This window comes from Mytilus californianus, unplaced genomic scaffold, assembly GCF_021869535.1.
Source record: "Mytilus californianus isolate M0D057914Y unplaced genomic scaffold, xbMytCali1.0.p SCAF_7, whole genome shotgun sequence".
NCBI classification, from domain to species: domain Eukaryota; kingdom Metazoa; phylum Mollusca; class Bivalvia; order Mytilida; family Mytilidae; genus Mytilus; species Mytilus californianus.
In genome coordinates, this window is record NW_026262723.1 from 88,803,748 (window position 1) to 88,822,441 (window position 18,694).

Below are 18,694 nucleotides of genomic sequence, written 5' to 3' on the forward strand. Positions count from 1 at the left end.
ATATTAATAAATCAGTGAAAGATACACTCGATGGCAAGGATTATTTACTAATGATTAAAAATACGGATTCAATGATATACATGCTTCTTATTTTGAAATATGAACCTATACATTGATATCATCAAAAGATATAACCAAGTTCAGCCGAACATCTATGTTTACTTTGATATAAAAAATTACTTACCAATCTCACCAAGATGATTTTGTCACAAATTAGTATATTTCGAATGAAAGATTTTACTTTTCCCAGATGTAACCTTAACTTTCAGGTCTACCATGAATTAAGAAGTACTAGTCTACCATGAATTAAGAAGTACAAGTCTACCATGTTGACGCGTTTGCCATCACCATTTGAAAAGATAATGCAAATATTTTTATTTAGATGTGGATTCAGGGATTTTTATGACCCCGCCCTATCCGTCATTCCGCCTCCCGAAATCCAAATGATGGCCGGACTTTATTTTCGACATGGCCTGTACATATTGAAGTAATCTTGGTTCATTGGTATATTATAGTGAGTTACTAATCGTGTTATAGTTTACGATTTTGGATGATATACTGTTTACGGGATAACGGCCGTTTGGCTTAAAAAATCATGAAAATGGTATTTGTCTGTACTTTTTTTTTATCATTATGCTTTTACTTATTTAGCTTATATCTTTGTTACTTGGTGTATAAGGGTGATTTACATATCTACTTAACTTTCGTTTTTAATTCTTACTTTTCACAGAATTACGTAGTCCTTCCGTCATTTGCGGATGTCATTTTCGTATTCCCGCAACACATTTAGTTTTCTTGCTGTTATATATATATTTATCTTACCTCCTATAGATTTATGGGGATATGATTGGTTAAAGGACTACACGTAGTGACTATATATATTTGATATAGGGTGTCCTAAAAAATATGGGGTTAGTAACCATATAGGGTTAGTAAGGAGTTACTTCCCTTTCAAAACAAAAAAAGAAATCTGAAAGGTTTCAACAGACGAAGAAATTGATGATGAACGATTGAAATAAATTCATAAAACAAATTTAAAGCTAACAAGTTGTTATTGTTGGCATTTGTATTTTGTATAGACAAATGGAAGTAGGTTCTTGATACTAAGTATTGAAGACTTAATCACTTTGATAGGCCGCTAGTCTAAATACCACATGTGAAGATAGTCGGTAAGATAAATTCGTTACACGGTGTGCTAGTGACCTAATACGATATATATGGGGTCAGTAAATTCCATATGGGGATTCGAGCTTCGCGCTCACCCCATATGGAATTTACTGACCCCATACTGCGCTATCACCCCATATGGAATTTACTGACCCCATATATATCGTATTAGGTCACTAACACACCATGTAACTAATAATATTTTATATATATTTGTAACTATTTATGACTATCCTATAGAAATTTTGTCTGTTGACTTTTGGTATTTATATTAGCTCATAAGGCAGCTTGTAATGTAAAATTTACTAAAAGCAAGAAAATATGACATACATTGTGTACTATGTATTCGATATCGTTTCAGTAATATTGACAAAGAAACCATAACAATGTCAATGAATTACATTTTGAAATATCTTCATAAACACTATTTTCTTCATAATACAGTTACTTAAAATATAAAAAAATTTTTTTTTAGTATTAATACCAAAGAACTATACATGTATATGTGAGTTATATAATAAATAAGGTTTGCGTCAGATTACTGTCTAATATACATCGCTAAGTAATATACTAATGTCTATATGAAATATACAAACAACCAAAACAATATAATATTCACATGTTCGTACTACATTTGATCCTATTGCACTTATTTTGATTTATATACATAGTTATATTTTGATTTATATATACCAAGTCCCTTTCATGATAAAGCAAACAGTAGTAATATAAGGAATATCCACAAAGATGGACTGAGACCAAATTGTGTTGCTAAGTTACAACCATCTGTGAAGCAAAGATCATAACACACCGTAAGGTTATTATTTCGTTCACGACAAGCTTTAGCTTCCATATTATTCTTCAGTGAAACAGTTGAACAACCTCGAATAAATTTTACAGTTTCACCTGAAACAAAAGAGTAAACAAATATTATGTATATAAAAAGAAAATATTTATAAAAGTATAGGGTGCTGCATCGGTTGTGCGATCGAATGCAATACCAACTACTTAAAGCTGTCACATTGATGAACTGTTTATTGAATAGGTAGATAGCTAGTTTTTAATATCTTCAGTTAAATCAATCTTTTCATATTACCGTATATGATTTTTTTTCCAATTACATTTACAGTTCGCTAATAATGTATATATATATATATATTTACAAACAAGTCTAAATTGAAAACAATATATAGATATAGGAAGATGTGGTATGAGTGCCAATGAGACAACTCTCCATCCAAGTTACAATTTATAAAAGTAAACCATTATAGGTCAAGGTACGGCCTTCAACACGGAGCATTGGCTCACACCGAACAGCAAGCTATAAAGGGCCCCAAAAAATTACTAGTGTAAAACCATTCAAACGGAAAAACCAACGGTCTAATCTATATAAAAACGAGAAACGAGAAACACGTATGAACTACATAAACAGACGACAACTACTGTAATCAGATTCCTGACTTAGGACAGGTGCAAACATTTGCAGGGGGATTAAACGTTTTAATGGTACCAAACCTTCTCACTTTTCTGAAACAATAGTATAACATCACAACATAGAAAAACACACTATAAAATATCAATTGGAAGGCTTAACTCAATCAAAAAACGTAAATTAACACACAATGAACGAATAAATTTGACCTGTGACACCTGAATGCAAATACACAGTTAATAAAAAATTACAAGGGATAAGTAATTAAAGTCAAAAGTAAATAAACAGGTTTAAACAAAGTTAAAGTATGATATCACTGTGAAATTTCAAACAATTTATAGAAAATCATCACTTTTTAAGAAACCTGCGTCATATTATACACAGGTAAATGAAAATAATTTTGTTGTTAAGTATACTTCTTCTTCTGTGTGTATAAAATCTTCCGTTTAGGAATACCAAGAAATTTCTTTAATATCAATAAAACTAATCTAACACTTGGTACATATAGGGTGAATATCAACAATAAAAATATACAATTAGTGCTAGATAAAACTTCCTGTACAGGTCCAAGAACAGCATTTAAGGAAAAATGAAATAATTTTGATGTTCATAGTACGAAGAAGTGAAAATTTGTAGTAATTAAATACCAAATAATCAAAGCTGGTATATAGAGAAGATCCATGTTAACATTAATTAACAAAAAAGCATTACTAATAGTATCAACAGGTCAAATTAAAAAGAAAGTACGATTTGAGAGTACTCGCAGTTACTGACAGCTAGTTAAAAGCCAAAACAATTAATAATAAAAAATCATGCATCAGAGACTAAAATCAACTAAAATACATCCCAGGGATTTAGTATTTTAACGTCATGAACAGTCAAAGAAGACATGACTTGTGCAATGCCAAAAATAAATGTATCGACAGGTAGTAAGATAGTTAGGAGTGACTTCTTTATAGATATTTATATATATTGAGGTAAATTAAGGTAAATTATATGGCCTTCCAAATACCGTTTCGATCCCTAACATCACTGAAGAGACATTAATTGTCGAAATCTAGATATGGTGTACAAATTTTTGCACCTCATGTTTGCGATATACCATCTTTTCCGCAAGTTTATTGTTTTCTGTTTGGTAATAAATTAATAATTAAGATCTATGTTACATCTGGTGATCAATTTATTTGGCAATCGCCAATGGCAGTCAGCAGGGTTTAAGAACATCAGTTGTTCGACCTGTTAGTCAAAAGCGTTTTGTTAAAATATACTTTTCACTTTTTGGTCTTTTGGAAAAAGTTGTTTGTGCTGTATTTAGACCCCTCTACCAAGAAATTTGTTTTACATGCACACGTATAAAAATTGCGGTTTTTATCCAACGCAATCATAGGTTTGAACGTTGTTTTCAATTTAGACTTGTTTATATTTTTTCGTTTGGGCTTGTATTATATTTTCCTTCGGGTTTATATGATCCGTTCATCATATTTCGACTCTTTAGAATTCAAGAGTCTATCCTAAATTGAGGTAAATTATATGGTCTTCCAAATACCGTTTCGATCCCTAACATCACTGAAGAGACATTAATTGTCGAAATCCGGATATGATGTACAAATTTTTGCACCTCATGTTTGCGATATACCATCTTTTCCGCAAGTTTATTGTTTTCTGTTTGGTATTAAATTAATAATTAAGATCTATGTTACATCTGGTGATCAATTTATTTGGCAATCGCCAATGGCAGTCAGCAGGGTTTAAGAACATCAGTTGTTCGACCTGTTAGTCAAAAGCGTTTTGTTAAAATATACTTTTCACTTTTTGGTCTTTTGGAAAAAGTTGTTTGTGCTGTATTTAGACCCCTCTACCAAGAAATTTGTTTTACATGCACACGTATAAAAATTGCGGTTTTTATCCAACGCAATCATAGGTTTGAACGTTGTTTTCAATTTAGACTTGTTTATTTTTTTTCGTTTGGGCTTGTATTATATTTTCCTTCGGGTTTATATGATCCGTTCTTCCTATTTCGACTCTTTAGAATTCAAGAGTCTATCCTAAATTGAGGTAAATTATAGGGCCTTCCAAATACCGTTTCGATCCCTAACATCACTGAAGAGACATTAATTGTCGAAATCCGGATATGGTGTACAAATTTTTGCACCTCATGTTTGCGATATACCATCTTTTCCGCAAGTTTATTGTTTTCTGTTTGGTTTTAAATTAATAATTAAGATCTATGTTACGTCTGGTGATCAATTTATTTGGCAATCGCCAATGGCAGTCAGCAGGGTTTAAGAACATCAGTTGTTCAACCTGTTAGTCAAATGCGTTTTCTTAAAATATACTTTTTACTTTTTGGTCTTTTGGAAAATGTTGTTTGTGCTGTATTTAGACCCCTCTACCAAGAAATTTGTTTTACATGCACACGTATAAAAATTGCGGTTTTTATCCAACGCAATCATAGGTTTGAACGTTGTTTTCAATTTAGACTTGTTTATATTTTTTCGTTTGGGCTTGTATTATATTTTCCTTCGGGTTTATATGATCCGTTCATCCTATTTTGACTCTTTAAAATTCAAGATTTTATCCTTAATTGAGGTAAATTATATGGCCTTCCAAATACCGTTTCGATCCCTAACATCACCGAAGAGACATTAATTGTCGAAAACCGGATATGGTGTACAAATTTTTGCACCTCATGATTGCGATATACCATCTTTTCCGCAAGTTCATTGTTTTCTGTTTGGTATTAAATTAATAATTTTAAAAGATCTATGTTACATCTGGTGATCAATTTATTTGGCAATCGCCAATGGCAGTCAGCAGGGTTTAAGAACATCAGTTGTTCGACCTGTTAGTCAAATGCGTTTTGTTAAAATATACTTTTCACTTTTTGGTCTTTTGGAAAAAGTTGTTTGTGCTGTATTTAGACCCCTCTACCAAGAAACTTGTTTTACATGCACACGTATACAAATTGCGGTTTTTATCCAACGCAATCATAGGTTTGAACGTTGTTTTCAATTTAGACTTGTTTATATTTATATATATATATATACAAATAATAACCTCGATTTTAAAAACAGTTTGAGGACAACAAGTATGAAAAAATGTATAGGAATAAAGTGCATAACAAACTAGTAGGATTGATTCTAGATCATATTTCGAATTATCTCCACCCATTGGTGTTGAGAAACCTTTAGTAACACCGTGATTACTAATGTTGATTGTAAATAAATTCCAGTATTTAGGCGTAACGAACGAATGTTAACGTGATTTGTACCAGCCAATGATGAGATAATCTGAAGCTGTTTTACAATAGATAATACAAGGCTTCAAATACAAAAACCCAGGTTTCTTACCTTTTACATTCTTTTCTCTGACGGTTTGACAAGCAGAGCGTTGTTGTGATTCAGGACAAGGCGATGGTGATTTCGGATCATCTTCACATTCAGAATCACTTTCACTGGAACATCTGACACACAATAACGTTTCTGCCATACCTATAACAAAGAAAAATAGAAACACTGATTATCAGTAAAGTTTCTGCCAGACATATAACAAAGAAAAATTGAAACACTGCTTAACAGTAAAGTTTAAACAAATACTGCGAGACATATACCAAGAAAAATAGAAACCCTGCTTATCAGTAAAGTTTAAACAAGTACTGCGAGACATATACCAAGAAATATGGAAACACTGCTTATCAGTAAAGTTTAAACAAGTACTGCGAGACATATACTAAGAAACATGGAAACACTGCTTTCAATAAAGTTTGAACAGGTACTGCGAGACATATACTAAGAAAAATAGAAACACAGCTTATCAGTAAAGTTTAAACAAGTACTGCGAGACATAATACTAAGAAAAATAGAAACACTGCTTATCAGTAAAGTTTAAACAAGTACTGCGAGACATATACCAAGAAAACATAGAAACATTGCTTATCAGTAAAGTTTAAACAAGTACTGCGAGACATATACCGAGAAACATGGAAAAACTGCTTATCAGTAAAGTTTAAACAAGTACTGCGAGACATATACCAGGAAACATGGAAAAACTGCTTATCAGTAAAGTTTAAACTAGTACTGCGAGACATATACAAGAAACAAAAATAGAAACCCTGCTTAACAGTAAAATTCAAACAAGTACTGCGGGATATATACTAAGAAAATAGAAACCCTGCTTAACAGTAAAGTTTGAACAGGTACTGCGAGACATAATACTAAGAAAAATAGAAACACAGCTTATCAGTAAAGTTTAAACAAGTACTGTGAGATATATACTAAAAAAAATAGAAACACAGCTTTACAGTAAAGTTTAAACAAGTACTGCGGGACAAATTCTAAGAAACATGGAAACACTGCTTTCAATAAAGATTGAACAGGTACTGCGAGACATATTCTAAGAAAAATAGAAACACAGCTTATCAGTTAAGTTTAAATAAGTACTGCGAGACATAATACTAAGAAAAATAGAAACACTGCTTATCAGTAAAGTTTAAACAAGTACTGCGAGACATATACCAAGAAAAATAGAAACACTGCTTATCAGTAAAGTTTAAACAAGTACTGCGAGACATAATACTAAGAAAAATAGAAACACTGCTTATCAGTTAAGTTTAAACAAGTACTGTGAGACATATACTAAGAAACATGTAAACACTGCTTTCAGTAAAGTTTGAACCTGTACTGCGAGACATATACTAAGAAAAATAGAAACACAGCTTATCAGTTTGGTTTTAACAGGTACTTCGAGATATATACTAAGAATAATAGAAACACAGCTTTACAGTAAAGTTTAAGCAAGTACTGAGAGACAAATACTAACAAAAATAGAAACACAGCTTTACAGTAAAGTTTAAGCAAGTACTGAGAGACAAATACTAACAAAAATAGAAACACAGCTTTACAGTAAAGTTTAAGCAAGTACTGAGAGACAAATACTAACAAAAATAGAAACACAGCTTTACTGTAAAGTTTAAGCAAGTACTGAGAGACAAATACTAACAAAAATAGAAACACAGTTTTACAGTAAAGTTTAAGCAAGTACTGAGAGACATATATATCTAAGAAACATAGACACACTGTTTATCGGTAAAGTTTAAACAACTACTGCCAGATATATAACCAAAAAAAATAGTAACACTTTAACAGTTTAAGCATACTGCGTGACATATAAAATTAGAAAAATAGAAACACTAAAGATTTCAGCGAGATCTATAACAAATTAAAATAGAAACACTGTTTAACAATAAATTTTAAACAAATGTATCATTAATGAACGAAAAAGTGGTACAAATTAATGACTTGGTAATGTATTGTCACTGATCTAGTTACCGAAATTTCAACCTCTTGATCACCGATTGTTAGATTCGATTTCTGAATGATATATATAGTGAAAAACATATTCATGAATATAATAAACAAAATACGATCAAGAAACACAGCATACCTAAAAAAACCCCAGAGTAATCCCGATATAACCCGAATTAGTTTTAGCTACCACTCAAGTAGAATTGGCTTTAAAGTTGTCATTACAGCAATGGGAACACAGTCAAAATGGAAACGAAAAAAATCAACATAGATAATCCAAACCAAATAATTGTTGAGGTATAAAATTTGGATAATAAAAATTCCAAAAATATATGGCTTAAAAAAACCTAACAAATCCGAGGTAAAAGTAAGAATCAGAACTCCTACTTTTCCCTCTTTATCCGACACTGCCTTGAATCCCTTATAATATTCTCAAGTTTTGTTTTTTATTTGCCCTTTCCCTATTTCTTTTTGCATCAAGGATTCATAAAACTTCACAGAATTATGGTTTTAAAGTGATCTGATGAAAGCTATAAAGTTGTAAATCACGAGTAACTATCGTTGTAAGAAATGTAGATATTCATCGAGCTACAATGCTAAATTGCATCTCATCTCTATTTGATGAGTCGTACTTGTAAATCCGCAGTTAAATCAGTGAAACCTTTTGGATAGTAAAAACTGACAACCGCAATCCTTTCATCAATTTGTTCTATACTGCGAGGATTATTTATGTCTTGAAACGGTCTAAGTTGATTTTTTTCAGATAACGCCGGAATAAATGCGATAAACGACAATTATACTGACACATTCAATGCATAGTGCATACAAAATTATAATATAAAAAACGCGTGCCATTACGTAATATTTTACAATGAGTACGATGTTAATACTTTCATGTGAATACTTAGCAGTCTGTTAAATGTGTATTCTCGATGATGGCGATGATGATTGATGGCTGTTTAACGTCCAGTGTAAAATTAAATGCATATTCAGGACGAGAACATGTTAATGCGTTTACTAATTCACATGGCAACAGTCCACAGGGAAATCGTGTAGTCCTTCCCGCACACATCAATCTGGCTACCAGCCGACCAATCTTTGCTCTTACTCCGTTATGCCGCCGGCTTACTAGAGAAGCAGCTAATACCAATTTTGAAGACTTTGGTTTGACCCTGCCGATATCAAACCCACGACTTACCACACTCTAGGCGAGCACGAGAACGCTACCACGAGACGATAAGATGTATTTTCGGCGCAAATATCATTAGCCGATTTGTTTAAAAGTTATCCATTTGAATCTACTTATATTTAAATGACGAATGTTTTAGATTAAAAATTAAAACGCCTACATCTATCTCTCTATCTGCATATTATTGTTTTGTTAAAAGACAGTGATATAATAAAAAGTCGACTTTATTACACGAGTAATCTCATGATCAACAAAACATGATGGAAACGGAAATTATGTCGTCAATCATCGAGTTTTAGATGATATTCTTATCTGTTTACACGAACTACGTAAGGACTTAAATGTTATGAGCGCTATATTTTTCGTTTAGAAAGGCATTGTTTTATTCACATATGTCGCAAATGCTTGACTACAGTCTTATTTAACCATAAAAAAGATTTTGTCAGCTAAAATTTTCTTCTTGATCAAAGAAATGACATGGAAAATGTACCAAAGATTCGAGTTCATTTGCAGAATATCTCTCAAGATTTGTGATAAATGTCATGACAAAATTGAAAATCCTTTTTTTTTCTGGCAAAACAAAAAGTCAGCGCAATTGCGAGAATGCGGGCGCAACTTGACGCTTGTGAAGAGTTAGAATGCACTTTATCCTCATTGGTCAATTAAAATATTTATAGCCAATGATAATTAATATTGACCTTGATCATGCCATGACCATGCTGACCTTGACTGCCCGTAATCAAAAACTTGCATAATTCCTAGACAAAGTCCATGGACATTTTCGGTTTCATATTACAACATTGATAAGAAACAAAACCTATACAAGTTGTAACAGTATCCTAATTAGTGTATAAAAATTTTCTGCCAAAAATGTTTTTCTTACCGTGGCATAAAACTGATTTTTTTAATGATTGCTCGGAACTATCAACGACTGCCCTATATAAACAGAAACCGTTGCATAAATAAACAGTATCCATATTCATTTAGAAAAATATAAAATTTATTGGTACGAGCTTTAGAAACATAGCGAGGCTCGTCGAGCTTTTCTCCTGTTTCGTAGCGAGGCAAAATAAATTTCATATTTTCCTACAATGCACGAATATTATCCTAGAATTTAACATTTACGCTTCTACTTCTACATTGTAGTGCCTACCTTCAACAAATTGAGGATTATGTTAACATTTACGCGTTTTTACGTCCCAATCGTTGAAATTGTTTTTAAATGAATTTGATATGACTTGAACGTCGACTGCGATGTGGATCCTAAATTGAACTGTGACGTAAACATTAATTCGATTTTAACCGTTCGCTCGCAATAGAAGCAGGATGCAATTCAGCAGACTGTATACTTCTTTGTTCTGTACACCTGTATTTGTAAAGAAGAAAGGTGGATTGCTGAATAAAAACGATTAAATCACTGTATTTTCTAAATACAAAAGGCGTGCACCCGATCGCAATAATCGTCACCAATTGGTTTTGTATCCTCAGTGATAGGATTTCTAGTTAATGACGGTTGAATCTGACAGGTGTTCTTTGATTGTGGTTAATAAAGTATACCATCAATTCCCTAGTAGTTATTTTACCATTTTTAAAAAATAGTCATATATCTTCACTAAAATTAACAATATCATAGATCTATGTATACATATGTAGGACTCGGAGATGCGATGGGGACGCTGAAGTGCGATGGTCACGCTGAAGTGCGATGGTCTTCGCCAAAGTGCGATGGTCCTTTCGCTGATGTGCGATGGTCTCTATGACGTGTGATGGCTATAGTTAAAATCTGCAGATGTTTAATTATTTTAAGATTTTGTTCTTTTATTAGTTAGTACAAATTAGTAAATACAAACATTCAATATTTTCTCCTGTTGCAGTAAAAACTATCTTGTTCCTTGTTCTCGTTCACAACAGCCGTATAAATTCTCCGCGTATTTTGTTCCGTTCTTACTAATCAAGTAATATTTGCATTTCAAATAACTACTACGTTTCAGTCATTGCAATACGTACTGGTTTTAAACGAAAATAAACTTTTATGTAGCATTTATAGTGGTCAATATCTAAAAGATTGTATGAACTATAATAAATAATTGTATTTTTGTCTGAAGCTATTTACAAAGTACACTACAACGTGACAGTTAGGAATGGAAAGGCAATGACTATTTATCATGACTGTTTTAAGTTAAACAGGTTATACTCCCGATGTTTTACCTTAAAAAAACTGAAAAGCTACTTCCAACAAACAATTCACTTCTACATTTACATGTGAACTATGATTAATGTAATCCATCGCACTTCAGCGTTTATACCGCCATCGGACTTCAGCGTAGCTATCAACAAGATAGCGTCACAATCCCACCATCGCACTTCAGCGGATCAAAAACTCACTTCAGCATCAAACCATCGCACTTCAGCGTGACCATCGCGGTTCGGAGTACCATCACGGTTCAGAGTCCTACACATATATCAGCTTTACAACACTATTTCATATTTCTGCACATCTATAAAAGCTCAAAACAGCAGTATTTTTCTCAAAATGAATAAGGAAGACATTCAAAATCAGGAATACGATTTTGATGAAAATAAAGTTCATTAGTTTTTCAATTATTACTGCAATCCTTCTTTTTCCGTGTTTCGAAGGGATAATATTGATCAATAAAACACACGAGGTTTGAATTCTATTAATAACATTTATGACTTCAGATATAAAATAAGATTTTGTTTTCACATTTTGAAATGACAGCCAGACTATTTTCAAAGAAATTTTGTTTTAACCAGATCACGAACATTCAAAGAAACCTTTGATATGTTTTTCCACAAGAGACATAAAAGGCTAATTGAATGAATTTTGATATCTTGAGCTTGTCATGAATCCCTCAGAGTAAACGAGTTAAATTGTGGTTTTCTATGGTAAACTGTTGTCTGGCTGAGACATTGAAAAAGTACAGCAGTGTTGTTTGTAATCCTCAATATATCGATAAGTATTTAATAAGCATGTTTTAAAAAAAGACCGTACTTTGACCTATAATGGTTTACTTTTATAAATTTTGACTTGGATGGAGAGTTGTCTCATTGGCACTCATACCACATCTTCTTATATCTATTTACCATTTTTTAATTTCGCAAAGTTTATTCGTCATATATTCAGTTGTTAATTTGAAATGGACCCATCATCCAATTTTTACTCGAATTTCTCATTAATACCTATTGAAAGTTCTACCTATTTTGAATATATTTACGTATTAAATTTTCGAAGGCTCTTAACCAGTTACAATATTTTGTCTAAATATTTTATAAATCTATCCCCCACGACCATTTATAAATAACAACTCAAATTTACATCATGGCATAATCCAGTTACTTTTAACACCAATCTAATTAAGATCCGATCTCGTACCGTTTTTAATAAGATTGTTTAAAAGCAGAACAGGAACCTTTGGTTTGGGAATTCGACTTGGGATACGAGAGGTTATAATGTGACTTTTCCTGATTCAGATTACAGTACTTGATTAAAAAATCCCAAGAAAGATGGGTTACTACCAATACCCTCGCTCAGAATCCGCTAATACATTTAATTGTCTTGATTACACTGTTACTCGTGCATTTTAACAGCGCAATATCGATGAAACTTTATGTTGCAAGTTGACTAGTGAGGGGCATTTCCATCAGTTAAGGAAGAAAAATGGGGTATTTTTTTATTTAATATTTTATTTCATTCATGATTAATTAAATATCTATTTTTGAAAGAGAACAAGCTCGCTAATATTCTTCAAAGCTCTATTCTTCCTGTAGGTTCATCGTAGTAAGTAATAAAAAGGCAAATTAGCATCCCATTAAAATCAAAGCGGCATTTATAATCTACACCATTTCTATTTTTACTAACATGCCAAGATTATAACCTCTATAAGAGAAAATAGTATCCCGTTAGTGAGAAAGGTGGGGTGGTATGTATGTTTATCCTTGTATTTTTCTTTAAATCCGGTATTTGACTTTTTATTCGTTCCACACAAGCAGAAGAAAAATCTTCATCAATGTTATATTTCGACCACTCGTTTACCTTGTTGATAAATATTCCGTATCAACTTCACAAATAATACATGATGGTCTTGGAGTATAGATTCTAGGTACCTACGTTGTTTATCATCTTAATTACGTGTTATAGTGTTCTTTTTTATTTGTATTTTTGTGTATTGTTAACCCTTACTATTTAGTCCATTTTTTTGGTAATATACTTTTGGCGTGGCTCTGTATTTATACATCCCGCCATTGTGATATTGTGCTATGGTAAATTTTGTATTCTTGTATTTCATTTTTGCTTATGTACTTTGTCTATTGAGTGTCCATATGCCATTTTGTTTTTCTTTGTTGAAGTAGTTATTTGTTTTTATAGTGATTAAGATTATAACACAATTTTGACTGCTGTACCCCAATTTCAACATTTTTACCTATGATGTCTGTTTGTTTTGCTCACACATTGATGTCAATATAATGCAATTCTATACGACTATCGTACAAGTGAGGGATTTAGCTAGCTATAAAACCAGGTTTAATCCACCATTTTCTACATAAGGAAATTTCTGTATCAAGTCAGGAATATGACAGTTGTTTTCCATTCGTTTAATGTGTTTGAGCTTTTGATTTTGCCATTTGATACAGGACTTTCCGTTTTGAATTCCTTGGAGTTCGGTATTTTTTGTTGTTTTACTTTTTACACAAATATGTATTCAATTCATTTGATTTTCGTAGGTACCATGATAAAACATTCCTATTTCAGTCGACTATGTGTATTCACGTGCACAATACGATAATTATTGAAATGTTTGTATCGATCTTTCGGTCATTGAAATGGGACGTTACGATTTGCTTCTTTGAGATACACAATAATGTTGTTTCTGAAGTAATGACCAAAACGCTAAGCTTTATGTTTATCATAGAATGAAGTCAAATGAGAAATTAATTATTATGTGTAGCTACGAAATTTGAAATTCTACTTACATGTCCAGACTATAACCTAAGATATGATTGTTTTACATCAGTGTGAAAGGAAATTAAAACTGAGTAGTTAATGTATTAATTCTTATATTTGTCCTAATCCTGTACATGATCATTTCTCTGTACCAGAAAAACAAGTTGCTTTTAAAAAAAAAAAGACAATACGTGAACCTTAGAACTTTTTTATTCTAATTATTAATTCAACTGAATAAGAAATTGTATATCAGTGTTATCTTGGCCATGTGTGTGGAGGATAATATTTTCTTTTTATTGTAAATCATTACAATTTTGGCATGTTGAGAGAAGTGTTAAATATAAAGCAAAGAGAGAAAAAAAAAAAGATTCCCAGACGTATAATTTCTTAAAGAATAATAATAATTCAAAACATGGAGGACACATGTACTTTCTTCCAAAAATTCATAAAATTAATCTAGAAATAAGTAATGAGGCATTGCGAACTGGTCAGCTAGCAGGACACATTAATGTTCGTTACCGACCAATCATCAATAAGTGTAACTCTCCCGCGAGAGATATTTACTTGATCTAATTATAAATATAAAAAAGAAGATGTGGTATGATTGCCAATAAGACAACTCTCCACAAGAGACCAAATGACACATAAATTAACAACTATAGGTCAACGTACGGCCTTCAACAATGAGCAAAGCCCATACCGCATAGTCAGCTATAAAAGGCCCCGAAATGACAAATGTAAAACAATTCAAACGAGTAAACTAACGGCCTAATTTATGTACAAAAAATGAACGAAAAACAAATATGTAACACATCAACAAACGACAACCACTGAATTACAGGCTCCTGACTTGGGACAGGCACATACATACAGAATGTGGCAGGGTTAAACATGTTAGCGGGATCCCAACCCTCCCCTAACCTGGGACAGTGGTGTAACAGTACAACATAAGAACGAACTATAAAAAGCAGTTGAAAAAGGCTTAACTCATCAGATGGATACAAACAGAAATACTACACAGAGTGGACGTGGCCGGGTACTTGTATATCCCAACAACAAATAGACACTAAGTACAGATCTGAGAGTACTCGCAGTTACTGACAGTTAGTTCAAAGCCACTAACAACTAATTAAAAAAGTCATGCATCTAAGACTAAATTATCAATTAGTACACGTCCAACATCCAATTATTGAAGAGGCATAACTATTACATTCAAGATACAAAAAAATCATTAATAAAATAGAGTCACACGAGGTAAAAAAAAAGTATGCATTCATATTGCCTATGATGTACGCCAATGTACACAAATATAATCATTGATAATTTAGAAGAAACTGTTATCAACGCATTAAAATTTATTGACACACAGGAGAATATACTTTAAAGATTCACAACAAAAAAGATTTAACTGCATTTGTTAAATTAATTCTTAGAAACAATAAATTTGAGTTTAATGGACTGTTATACAAACACATTATAGGAGCGCCCATTGTCACCAACATGCACAGATATGCATATGTCTGCCCTATTCATTAAAATCTTAGATAAGTTCCAATGGAGAGAAAACATCAAATTACACTGTCAATAGTGATGACGGTTTTATGGTCTTCACAGGCAAATTAGAGCAAGTTGAAGATTTCTTTAACCTTGCAAACGAAATTGACCATCTACTTAAGTTCTGATATGAGATGTCGACATCTAGTATGGCCTATTTAGAGGGTGGTAAAGGGTTATTTTCGTGCAACGTTTTCGGCCTTTTTATTTCACGTGTTTCCGTGTTTCGACGTTTTATTTCTCGTTTTCTCGTGTTTGGTTCGATGTGCGTGCTTCGTGTTTTCCCATAATTATTTTCCGTGTTTCGTGTCGGTACTCTTATTTTCTCGTGCTTGTCCCGCATTTGATTAAAAAATAAACCAGGACTAGTTCAAAGTCAGGCCAAATATTGTTTTAAATTATAAACTAATTAACTGGTCCCAAGATATTTATTAATAGCCTATTGTATTTCTATGATAAATCGGATGCAACTAATGGACGCTAAAAGGTGACCACATGCAGGGTCGCCATGTCCATTTATAATGACTGCATGATCTCCAAGAACTGCTGAGTAATAACGTTTGGTACTTTTTTCCTTAATATTTACGATTTTATTCCTTGGCTTCGTTTTTCCAGAGTGTTTTTTTTTCCGTGCAACGTTTTTGCGATTTGTTATTTCACGTGTTTCCGTGTTCAGACCCTCCCTTTTACCACCCTCTATTTAGATACCGAAGTGTACAAAAGTGAACGATTCCATAATAATGGAATTCTTGATGTTAAGTCACATATATTAAAAACAAAGAAACGTATCAATATTTACCAATCACAAGTGCACATCCAAAACACACATAAATTTAAGAGCATTACACTGTGTGAATAATATAAGAAATTTCTACTTCTACCACTAAGTGACCAACGTCATTTGGTTGACTATCCTGTCACTGTTTGGTGTGCGCTTGCATACTTAACAAGTCCAAAAATAATTTTAACAGAAAGGGAATAATTTGTGCTGTACATAACATTTATACATGGTGCAAATAAAAACATGGGACTTGAAATTTAATGTGCATGCAGTAGTCTCTTGAACGAGTCAAGACTTTCTGCAGCGGTCACTGAAATAATAGTGACATCAATGAATTAAATAAACATTTAATTAACTTACAAGATAACTTAATTGATAGAGAATACTGTAAAAAGGAAACATTAAAAGTTGTTAAAATGTATATTAACGAACAGTCTTTATTTTGCTTGTTTTATTTTCATTTGAAACAGATTTTTTTATCTGATTTGTCAAAATGACAAGTGTGCATAATGATTTTATTGTTACAAATCAAATTCCAAAGCCCACTATAACTCATTATGTAGAAACCACAGCACTATATTAAAATATCTCTCTGTGAATATCTAGACACAGATGTTTGATACCATAGGTCGTTATAATTAAATTTTGACCATTTAACTTTCACTTGTTTATCAAAGGGTACAACTGTCAACTTTGCTCATGTCAGTAAACCCTTGTAATGCATAAAATGTAGCTTTACAATAAATATACATGTTTGAAAAGGATCTATAGATTGTTTATTATCATATATCAGATAAGTGAATTAGCGATCTTCGAAAATTCTTTATTGCCATGTTTTAAATATCTTAGATACACCGTATGGAGGTGCTCTTAATTGCAGGAAGCTAATACAGATAAGATGAATAGGTGTTCCGAATGAACAATAATTTAGCTTCCGAATATTCCTCCATAGACTATATTTCTAACTAATAAATATGCGTGAACCCTCAGGGGTTCACGCAAAAATTACTACAGAAAAAAATCCTCGCAAAGATTACATTTCGACCCCTCTCTGAAGATCAGGCGACGACCCAATATTATACAAACGTTCATTCAATTCATTATATTTTTGTAGTAACATCGTTCATTCCATTGTCGGTCAACTTGCAATCCTATAAAGTGCACACGAAGGTTATATTGTATCTGTATCATTTCGGTCAATCATTGGACGTTACATTTTGTTTGCGTTTAATTATTGTTGAATGACCAAACGATTCTATTTTTAGCTTAAGGACTGCAGTTCAGTGTTATTATATCAAAATGACAAAACTGACCACTCGTAAAGTTGGATTACTCCTCAGATTATCATTTAAAAGAAAAGTTACGCTGGTAAACTTTTATGTAAATATTTGACGAAAAAATAATTTAAAAGATAAACTTGTGGAGAATCTTTGGGGGAGTTCGCTTACCTGAAGTAACTCCTGTGGGTTATTTGGTATTTTATAGTGTACATGTGTTCGTTCTACATCTTTCACTTTTATTTCTCACTCTTTTTTTTCTAACATTGTTTTATTGTCTCAGATTTAATATCGATTATTAAAGTGTGTCCATTTGGTATCTTTCGCCTCTCTTTTATTGCTTTCCATACTGTCCATTTTTGTAAATTTTGAAAGACAAAGGATGGTCAAGGCAGTGATTTATTGTAAATTAATTATATATATCAATTATATAAAAATACAATAAAACTTACGGAGTCTATTTATCTATTTTAGATATAAAACCAAACCAGGGCATTAAGCAAGAAATCATTTTCACACGTTGTGGTCATCATCAAATTAAATATAGATAATATTTTCTTCAGATCATTCTTGTTTGTAATCGATTGATCGGACTAACCGTTCGCTACTTACATAAATTTAATCATTTTCCGGTCCACCAAATTTACCATCAGTGTCATACTGTTCCAAAACGTGACAAGGAATTTTATATGAAAGTTTCCTGGTTAAGCTTAAGTGACTCGAGTGTGGTTTTGTAAAGAACATACGTTTATACTTATCAACGGAATAAATAAAAAAAAAAAATGCAGTGATTTGTCTGAAAAGGAGACACCCTTTGAACTTTTCAATTATTTTTGTTTTTGTTTTATTTTTAATTCTCGAGAATGAAGTAGATATATCTTTCTATTCAACCAAATCATTATTTACATGCTCAGATTTGACAAAATGAAAAAGTTATATGAATATTGCGTTAAAAGTTGGTCATCTTGAGAGAAAACAACTTCTAAAGACAGATAAACACTAATAATTATTAGCAACAATTTTGCATT

The 18,694-nt window shown here is 32.1% G+C and overlaps 1 long non-coding RNA gene across 1 annotated transcript in view; it reads right to left on the reverse strand.

Moving 5' to 3' along the window:
- Window positions 1–2,058: 2,058 nt before the first annotated feature.
- LOC127707846 (uncharacterized) overlaps window positions 2,059–18,694 on the reverse strand; it is a 50,202-nt gene continuing 33,566 nt past the window's right edge. Inside the window, exons 3-4 of the long non-coding RNA XR_007985044.1 lie at window positions 5,950–6,090; window positions 2,059–2,073 (exon numbers count right to left, since the gene is read on the reverse strand). This is a non-coding gene — a long non-coding RNA (uncharacterized LOC127707846). The remainder of the gene's footprint in view (window positions 2,074–5,949; window positions 6,091–18,694) is intronic.